Source organism: Pogonomyrmex barbatus, unplaced genomic scaffold, assembly GCF_055798465.1.
Source record: "Pogonomyrmex barbatus isolate J1 unplaced genomic scaffold, ASM5579846v1 scaffold1, whole genome shotgun sequence".
In the NCBI taxonomy this organism is placed as follows: domain Eukaryota; kingdom Metazoa; phylum Arthropoda; class Insecta; order Hymenoptera; family Formicidae; genus Pogonomyrmex; species Pogonomyrmex barbatus.
In genome coordinates, this window is record NW_028297098.1 from 10,422,146 (window position 1) to 10,432,032 (window position 9,887).

Consider the following 9,887-nt stretch of genomic DNA (forward strand, 5'->3'; position numbering starts at 1 on the left):
AAAATTTGTAAAATTTCAATCTATTACAAACATCCAGCTTGCTATTTATGTGATTATGAGATATTTTTCCTCCAAAACTACTAAAAGTAAGAAATTAAAGGCAAAAAAATTTCTTTTGCAGTTTTTATAATTTTTTAAAGCTTTTTAATGATATATTGTCAACAACCTCCCAAAAAGGGACAAAGAAATAATACAACATTCCTTGAAATAGAGTTATATGATTTTGAATTTTATTTGAAAATTTTTGTTGATTTTACGAAATTAATGTAAAATAAATTTTTAAATGATCACTTAATAAATAATCTCTTTTTTTAAATATATTTAACATTTCCCTGTAAAGTCTCACGTTACAAGACATGTTTCAAAAAATGATGAATAAAAATCTAAGTATGAGTATAAATATTAACGACTTTGTACAATGTTAATTATGTACAATGTTATTTTAATCTTCTCTTGATTAAATTTAGTTTAATTTAAAAAAAATTTAATAAGTATAATGATTTTAAGAACTTAATTTATAATTGAATATATTTTATCTCTATTCTCTGATATTTATTATATAATTTTCTTAAATTTACCTCTTCAAACATATTCACATGGTACTGAAAAATACTTTCTTTTTTTTTTGCGAGAGGAGGAGAAATGCATTTACGCACCCCTGGATGTAACCGTTCCCTTCAGGGAGTGTAGGACTCACTTGCTGGCCAAGTACTACCTACTAAAACCATCCTCTATACGAATACAACACTAAAGGCTTACGGATGGAACTCCGGGACGCCACAGGCACAACTTCAGGGCCCATCCAGCCATGCTCGTAAAACCGAAGCCCAACAATTACGGTTATTAATTAACTTCTTTGACTGCTACAGGAACCCAACTCGGACATCCACACCACCATCAGGACCAGGGATCCCAGGACCAGGAAGGGATTCACATCGCGGGAAGAGGAAACGGAATCAGGTAAGAATTAGCTCCCACCGGACCCCATAACAGGCGTGCACATGCGGAAATGCGGGAAACGCGCAGTCGATCCGCCATACGGGGGACAGATACGACCACGCGACTGGACCGGGCGATCGGCATAACCGATCCCCTAGGCCACCACGACCAACGCACAATGTCTTCATCTCTCCGCATCTTCCTTGAGAGACATGATTTCACCTATCATTGTTTCTATCCATTGCTACTCGTCTCGTCCCGACAACGTAGATTCGACGAGCGTTCCCTCAGATAATCTTTTCCCGAGTCTTCGCTCAACTTCTTCGCGTAAATAAGACCATGCCTCACAACGAAACACCGTGTGACCAGCATCGTCCCGTCCTGCAGGACAAAATTCGCAACGCTTTGTATAAAACTTTCTAATCCTATATAAATATGAACTAAAAAAAGCCATGATTCAATGCCTACGTCAATCGATATGACAAAAATCATGAGATCTGGATAACTACTCCTCTAAGTGTGGAACTACTAGTTTTCGGGTGTACAACGCAGCATCGTCCGGAAACATTTCAATCAACATTTCTCTCCACTCTGTAATTATGTCATTCTTAGCTCTAAGTTTAACAACATTTCTTGCTTGATGGGTAAGTTTACATTGGTGTCTAAATTCTAATTCCGAAATACGGTCATACACCTTTTTCCTGCTCCTGGCCAAGATGGCGAAGGGAAGAATTCCCGCTAAAAGCAGTGACGTCGTTAACGATACCGTACGATAGGCTGAGATAACTCTAATCGATACACGCCTCTGTATACGATCAATCGATTTTAAATTCCTCTTAGTGAGGACTTCATCCGTGGCCCATACCGGAGCACCATACAATAATATGGAGTGCACTACATTGGCGTACAACTTACGCTTATCAAATTTAGGACCGCGCAGGTTGGGCATCAAGAGGTCCAGTCGCGATAACACTCTTTCCGCTTTTCCCGATACCATCTCAAAGTGATAAGCAAATTTCTATCTATGACGATTACAATACCGAGGTACTTCATTCTATCGGTTGACTGGATAGAGACCCCATCCACCAAAAAGGTGAGACTTTTATCCTTAATGCTACCTGGACAAAACAATACAGCCTCCGTCTTAGAAGGAGCCACTTCAAGCTCTAGACTTTTAATTTTGCTTATCACTAAATCATAGATTAAGTTCGCTTTAGAAGTCAACAAATTAAAATTCCTACTGCTAACGATGATCAACGTGTCATCCGCAAAGCACAAAGTGTAAGAATCATACGGCATTCCAACGCTTAACATACTGTCGTATGTGATGTTCCATAACAGTGGGCCCAGGATTGAACCCTGAGGAACACTACACGTCATTAAGTGCGATGTGTAGCGGCTGCTCTTCTTAATCGCTAAGATGTGACGATCAGATAGGTAATCCATTAGCACACGAATTATGTACAACGGTACCTGCTTGTCTTTTAACGCTTTTATAATTTACCTCCAGGCCAAAGAATTAAATGCATTGCGGATATCTAAGCCGATAGCCAAGCAATACTTGCTAGTATGATTTCGGATTATACGCTGCATCCTAATTATCGCATCATTCGTTGACCTACCAGACCTAAAGCCATATTGTTGATGGCTGAGACGCCACCCTGGCGTCTGGAGGCTACCCTCTAGATGGGAAACTATCCTATTAAACAATATACGTTCGAAGATCTTCCCTATATCGCTCAGTAGGCAAATTGGAAAAGACGACGGTGAATCGTCCAACTTACTCGGCTTTCGCAGTAAAACCAAGCGCGCTCGCTTCCATTCGGAGGGGAAAATTATACGCCTTCCCTCATACATTTATCAAAACATTTAACAAAACGCGTCGAGTCCAGCGAGCAGCAAAGCCTTAAAATACGCGTCGATAAGCCATCCAATCTTGGAGCCGCCTTGCGAGAGCAGGGCTTCTTTATTGCAGTTGTAACCTCATCTTCGAGCACTGCAGGAATAGTCTCGTCCAGAACCCCAAGTGCATCCTTATTCCATTTGATGGCCATACGGGTAGGAAAAAGCGATCTCACCACCTCGCCGATCTTGGCAAAGGACAAATAATCCAGTGGAGCATTGTACTCCAAACCTCGGATCTTTTTCATTATTGCCAGGTACGGCCTACCCCAAGGATTGGAGTTTATTTCCTCCAATAGCTCACTCCAGGCCAGTTTTTGAGAACGCGAGATCGCATTCCTCATATTCCGGACCGTTGACTATACTGCAGCCGGAGGTCTTTATATTATTGCGGATTGCGATCTTTTCGTCTTCGAGCTCTGATTAGCTTCCGTCGTATTTGAATACATAGCCTACGTAATTCGGCTATCTCCTCATTCCACCAGTAGATCCTTCTTATATGCACTTGTCTAGATCTAGGCATTGACAAGTCGCAGACACGAGACAACAGTTGAGTGAGCGAGTGAGAGTAGTCGTTAGCTAAATTTGTAGGATCACACAGTACATCAGCACATTTAAAATATTCGTCCTTGAACTTGTCAGGATCGACTTTGTCCGAATTCCAGCCTTTGCGCACAAAAGTATTAAATTTTCGCGGCTCAAAGTGCCCAAACTGCCAATGTATGTATCTGTGATCCGAGAAGGATACCAGGTCACTCATCAACTTCCAGTTTTCTTTGTAAAGCCATCTCGCACCACCCTACCTAAAACCAGGGTGAGAACGATCGATATCCCCTGGTCCCTTTCGCAAGTAGGTCTCGAGCTACTATAGCCACAACCAGACCCGTCGAATCAAGCTACCTCTCCAACAATGTGTCCTCGATCGTTAGTAATCCTATCACGCCAGCTCGTTGATCTCGCATTAAAATCTCCGGCTATGATAACTCTTTCCATCGGGTAGAAACGTACCAGATCGTAGAGGTCGTCCAGCCACCAAACTCCTCGAGGGAGCGACTAGGAGAGAAGTAGCAGCTAACCATTAGGTGGTTATTAACTTTAAGGGCTGTAAAGATTTGATTTCTTGAGACAGAGAGGGTACCGGTAACAAGGAGGATTGCGCTCTTTTCACAGGCAGACACATACCAATCTGTTCCTCCTTCAGTCCTGTATGGCAGAAACAAAGATCAGACGAATTCCCATCTCTTTCACATAGTGCATCATGAGATCCTGTGCCCTCTTACAATGGTTTAAATTTATTTGCAAGAATTTATAAATTATTGGTTTCCATTTCTATCGTCTTGTTACAGTCCTCCAGTCTTCGCATCGGTTTCATCTTGTCAGGGAATTTCAGCGCGTGACATCTATTGTTTCCTAACCTATGATCCGATTGGAGGCCGGCCTCGAAACAGAGAATACACTTCGGTTCACGATCACAGGAATTTGACGAGTGTCCTTTTTCACCGCACCTATAACAAGTACCTGTTCGGTCCACTGAGCTTTTACAACTACGGCTTAAATGCCCGAACGAGAGACATCTAAAACACTGAACCGGACGTTCCTCCATCGAGTCTAGCTTCCGTCCAGCAAATCTGGATTCTTCCTAACCTGGACAATTTAATGGCCGTCGACAATAGGCAACACATCCATACGACGAGAAGACCATTATTCACTCGAATTTTATTGTTAATCTTGACTTCACTAGCCTTATACCCATCCTGAAGAGATATCACCTTGACAATTTCCTCTTCCTTAACAGAATTATCAATCCCAGAAATCTTAATGCTAGCCATCTTTATCGGGCGCGAAATTACAACGCTGGGACTTACAATTTGTCTGGCCGTTGCCGCCAGTTTATCGGCTTTCTCCACGTTATTTACTCCGTGGATTCTATTAACAAGTCACCCAATTGGGTATACCTAGTTCTTGTACGGTCAATATCCAATTCAGATAAGGAAATCATCTCGCGAATTTTAAAGAATGTCTCATCGCAAGACTTACCTTGAGTGAATTTTATGGTGATAGCGGCCGTTCTAGGAAGCTTCCTCTTGTCCCCAAGCGGTATGCCACTTCTCCTAGCTAATCCTTGTCCCACAGCTGATTTCTGCTTCCTCGTTTCCCTTATGACACTCTTTCCTTCTTCGCGACGGGTTCCCTTTCTTCCTCCTCCCTGATTGGGTAGAGAGGAGGGAAGAAGCGAATCCCTCGTTTCCTTCTTCTTGTTCTTTTTCCTCCGTTTCTTGTTCACTTGTATCCATTCCACCTCCGTATCGGTTGCTGTGAATGGAATCGTCTCGGATATAGAGAGATCCGTTTCTCCAGGAATTTTATGCAGAGGTGGCCACTCCTTATTTAATCTGGGTTTTTTATTTCTCTCCACTATCACCATTTTCTTTGTTACAGGTCCCCGAGTCAACATCACTACGCAAACTATCACCAACCGGCAAGTGTACTCCGTATAACGAGTTCAAGGATCTCATTACGTTTTCCGTGATTAGCGAAACTAATTCCTTGCTATTAATTTCTAGGAATTAATTATGGAAATTATTTCTTCCTTCAGGCTTTTTCAAGGCTGCACAGACCTCACTATAATTAGGGCTGCGCTTCTTAGGTGGAGAACCAGGCGGAGATATTTTCCTGGAAGAAGTAGAAGGAACTATCAGTTTCTCATAATATTCTCTCGTCTTTTTATTCTCGATTTTTAGCTGTTTGTTATTTTCCTTTAGTCTAGAAATCTCCTCTTTCAACAGCTTAATTTCTTTAGCCATGTTTGCCACGGATTGTCTATCCCTATCCTCATTACCGCCCGATTGCGCCCTATCGGATAATATGCAAGTTATCTCTTTAATCTTCACAAGGCCTCTTCCTCATCCTACTCGAGAGTTTACCCTGGATCCGCGAGGATTTAGATCGCATTAGCTCCACATTATCGACCAGCTGCACCGCCTGTGAACCCAATTTATAGGTAGGGGCAAGCGTATCTATTGGATCGTCTGCGGATTCTTCGTCGGGCGAGCCACTTTCTGGTTCGGGTGGCGTCATGGCTTTCCTCTTCCTCTTAATCTTAGAGCTACTGCTTAGAGCTTGTAGACATAGCATCGTCATCGTCTGGTCTAACGAACCAACCCTCTTCGCCCAATGCCCAAGAAGGATCTGCATCAGTCGGAGCGGACCTACTGGGGGGCTTGTAGTTGGGACCCCTCGGTCTACCTCTTTGTTTGGGAGGAGCTAGTGCCTTCAAATCGGAGGCACTCAGTTCCACCTCCGAAACACTTTTATCACCGACCGTCGGTGACATAACGATGTCGTCCACCGGAGCATCCTTTCGAGAAGAGGAAGGTGTATCCGGTCGCAACTTCTCGACTCTCACCGTAACCTCCTCGCAGCTAATTACTCGAGGTTTAATTGAATTCCTTTCCTTGTCCATGTTTGCGTCCTTTTGAGAAACATCAGTCGTCACCGAGGTAAATCCATCCTGGTTTATATTAATAGTATCCATGTTGCCTGTAATAGAAAAGCGGTTCGCCTATCATGAGAGCCACACCGCGGTGCAGCCACTTCCCCGCTGTAAACAAATCCCTAGTTAAGAGTACAGAAGCCGAAAAGCGATTTATCAGGCGGCCCACCTTATCCGTACAAAATAACTCTAACAAAAAAGGTTACGGGATAGGCCCGCGCCATAGATGATGCTGAGGTTTTACGTCACCCCTACTACACGGGCCCGTACCCATTCGAAGGACGGACACCCGTGCCCCGGGCTAGACGGTGCTGCAATTTGCCCTATGCAGCTCCGGGTGTGGGAGAATATTGGCCACATAACCCCCACACACACTCCTTCAGGCCCCCTTCAATCCCGGTATAGGCTCCAGCCACTGGGAAGAGAGCGGCCATCACGACATGGGGGTTCACGGGATCTTTGCCTGCAGTCTCCCTAAGGAGGCTACAGGACTTATGATTACCCTTATTACTACCCCAGAGGTCACAACAGCCTCCACCTCCCAGCCCGGTTGGGGGGCTACTACTCCCCCCTTGATTAGTCTATCAGGAATATCCAAGGACCTTCCACCGTGTCTCACACGTACCAAAACCCTTTCCAAAACCCATTCTCTCTCTCCCATACACACCAGCTCGGGTACTCCGGGTTCGCGAAGCCCGTACTGCCTCCCCCGAAGAGGAGACAGCCCCTGGAGGAGTACTGAAAAATACTGTTATGACTAAAATAAGCAACAAAATAATTCACTTGAATGATGGAAACTCTTCTTGCGAATCATGATACGATATATTATTTAATATTTTTCTCTTTGAAATTTTTAGAGAAACTGTATTCATCATATTAAAACATTGACTATGGCTGCCTAGCCAATAATTATTTCGATAAAGAAAACCAGAGTTAAATACATCATTGAAATCTAATACTAAAAAAAATTAAAACTTAGAATTGAGTCAATATTTTTCTTTGATATAGTTTGTCTTAGAAATGAATCTTTTATGGCACTTAGTAATAAAAATTTTTGATATTACAATTAAATATGTAATTGTAATTTAAAATATATTTACATAAATAATAATATTTCTCATCAATGACCTCAGCTTTGAGATATCGATGCGATGTACACAAAGTATAGTAATTAATTAATTAGTTAATATTAAAAGTTAAATAATGAAATTAAAGGTTAATAATTTTTAGCTCAGCTTAATTAATTTTAATTGAGTTTTTTTAACTTTAATTAATTGGTTTTGAAAACACATTAACATATAACTACGACTCATTAATTTTTTTCTAACAAGATAAGATTTTTCAGATAAGATTTTTTTTATTCATGAAACTGGATGTCTGATCCGAAATGATACGACTACGTGTAGATGGAGTGGATCAAGCTTATAGAAACGTCCCCAAATAGTACAAAAAATCCAAAAAATAATTTATTTTGAATCCCCAAATTATGAAATGTATTCCTCTTGCGTACCATTTCTGATCTAAAAATGTTCATAAAAGTTCTATAGAATTTTACTTTTATGTTATCAATTCTGATACTCTTTTTCAGATAAGGAAATTTGTTTATAGTTTATAACAATTCGTTGAAATTATAATCATTTTTAAATAATATTCCTAACAAGTATATATCCTCCTAACAAATATATATTTCAGAAATATCCTAAATTAATTATTACATAGAACGAAACGGTAAACAACAGTAAACTGTCAAAACATTTTGTTTCATCTCGAAGATTTTATGTATTTACCTTCAAGGCATCATCAGAGATGCCAAAATAAAATCTCGGAACTGACTTCATTTTATTTAATTCATATTATTTTATTAGAATTAGGACATAATTCTCATAATATACCCAGCATCCGGAAATAAATTAAAATAAATTGAAAATTTCTAATCCATTTTAATTCATTTTAATACATTTTGGATTGAAAGAATAAGAAGCACTTCGTTTCAATCTCGTTTCACGGATTAAAATGAATTGGCCGGCGTAATCTTTTCTGGATTGACAGCATAAAAATCTTATAGTTTCAATTTCACTTTATAAATTAAAATGGATTCAAAGAATTCTTAAATTTTAATTGGATTGAAATGGATTAAAAAAATCACGATTTTGGATTCGTCAATGACCAATGACAAATTCATTTTTAGCTATTTCAATCCATTTCTGTTTGTTGGATAATGCCATTTATTTTATTTGTATGGATTTTAGTTGCGAGAAATGGAGTCAACTGCGTCCATTTATTGACGATTTCATGTATTCGTGATTCTTTTCGAACTCATTACGAACAGAAAAAAAATTTTCAGAGTAACTTCGATTTAATTTCAGAAGTCAAAACGTGTACTTTTATAGAATTCTTGTTAGATTACCGAAAAGAAATTCTTTTTGAGTTCATAATGATTTTCTGTGCTGATGCTATGATTTGAAATAAAATCACAAGCCAGTAATATATATACAAATGGCATATTGCTATGCGATATTAATTAACTGTGAAAATCAAATCAATGACAGATGATAAATCGATGTATGCGTTTATGTAATTATAAGCCGTGCAATTTCTACGCAACATTATTCTTCTGATTATTGTTGACTGATTATAATTGAGAAATTGTTATAACCTTAATATCTTCATATTAGAACTTTTTACTTTATTTCCAGAAAATATTATTAAGATATTATGCGGTGGTTACGAGACATCTATATTAAATATCAAAAAAAAAAAAAACTTCCGCATTTTTTACTGAATAATACTTTATCAATATAATATTTGTTGATCGACAGCATTTCGAAACTTCTTTCGTATCGTCGAATTAATAAAGTCAGCTACCGAAGCAATGGCATAAAGTAGTAATATAGGGCTAGTTCTAAATCAGAAGCGTTGAGGGGGGTGCGGGTGTGCGGGGGGAAACGGCGCGCAACCGAGGAGCTCCGGGGAGGCGGGAGGGAGGGACAGCGCGTGTTGGGCGACTCAGTGCCATTGAACATAAACAGCGTGCGATTGAATCGACGATTGATGCCTTCAACACCGTGATAAATAATTACGAAAAGATAAATAACGAAGATGATATAAAAAATTGGACAGGGCGCGTGGACATGACATCAGAAGGAGGGGGCCGCCGCCGCGCCCGCCGTGCCCGCCGCCACTACCGCCACCGCCCGCCGCCACCACCGCCACCGCCCGCCGCCATCGCGCCCGCCGCCGCCGCCGCCCGCCGCCGAGTAAAAAATAAAAAAAAAAAAATTAAAAAAAGACTCTTCTACCTCACCAGGTTGAGGTAGAAGAGTCACTTAAAAAAAGCCACTTAAAAAATACAAAAAAGAAATGTCACAATCCAAGAAAAAAAATGTCACGTAAAAAAAATACACACAAAAAAAATGTTTAACAAAATCCAAGAAAAAAAAGCACTCAGTCACTTTAACAAAATACAGACAAAAAAGAAAAATATTAATAATCCATGAAATAATTTTATTCCCTTCATCCACATACCGCGGGTTAATCCCGCGGTATGTGGATG

General features: G+C 40.2%; 1 protein-coding gene across 1 annotated transcript in view; it reads left to right on the forward strand.

The window, feature by feature from the left end:
* Positions 1-9,097, forward strand: part of LOC105423544 (uncharacterized) — a 47,372-nt gene extending 38,275 nt beyond the window's left edge. The window contains exon 2 of the mRNA XM_089083639.1: positions 635-9,097. The gene's annotated coding sequence lies outside the window, so the exon portion shown is untranslated. The remainder of the gene's footprint in view (positions 1-634) is intronic.
* The last annotated feature ends 790 nt before the right edge of the window (positions 9,098-9,887 follow it).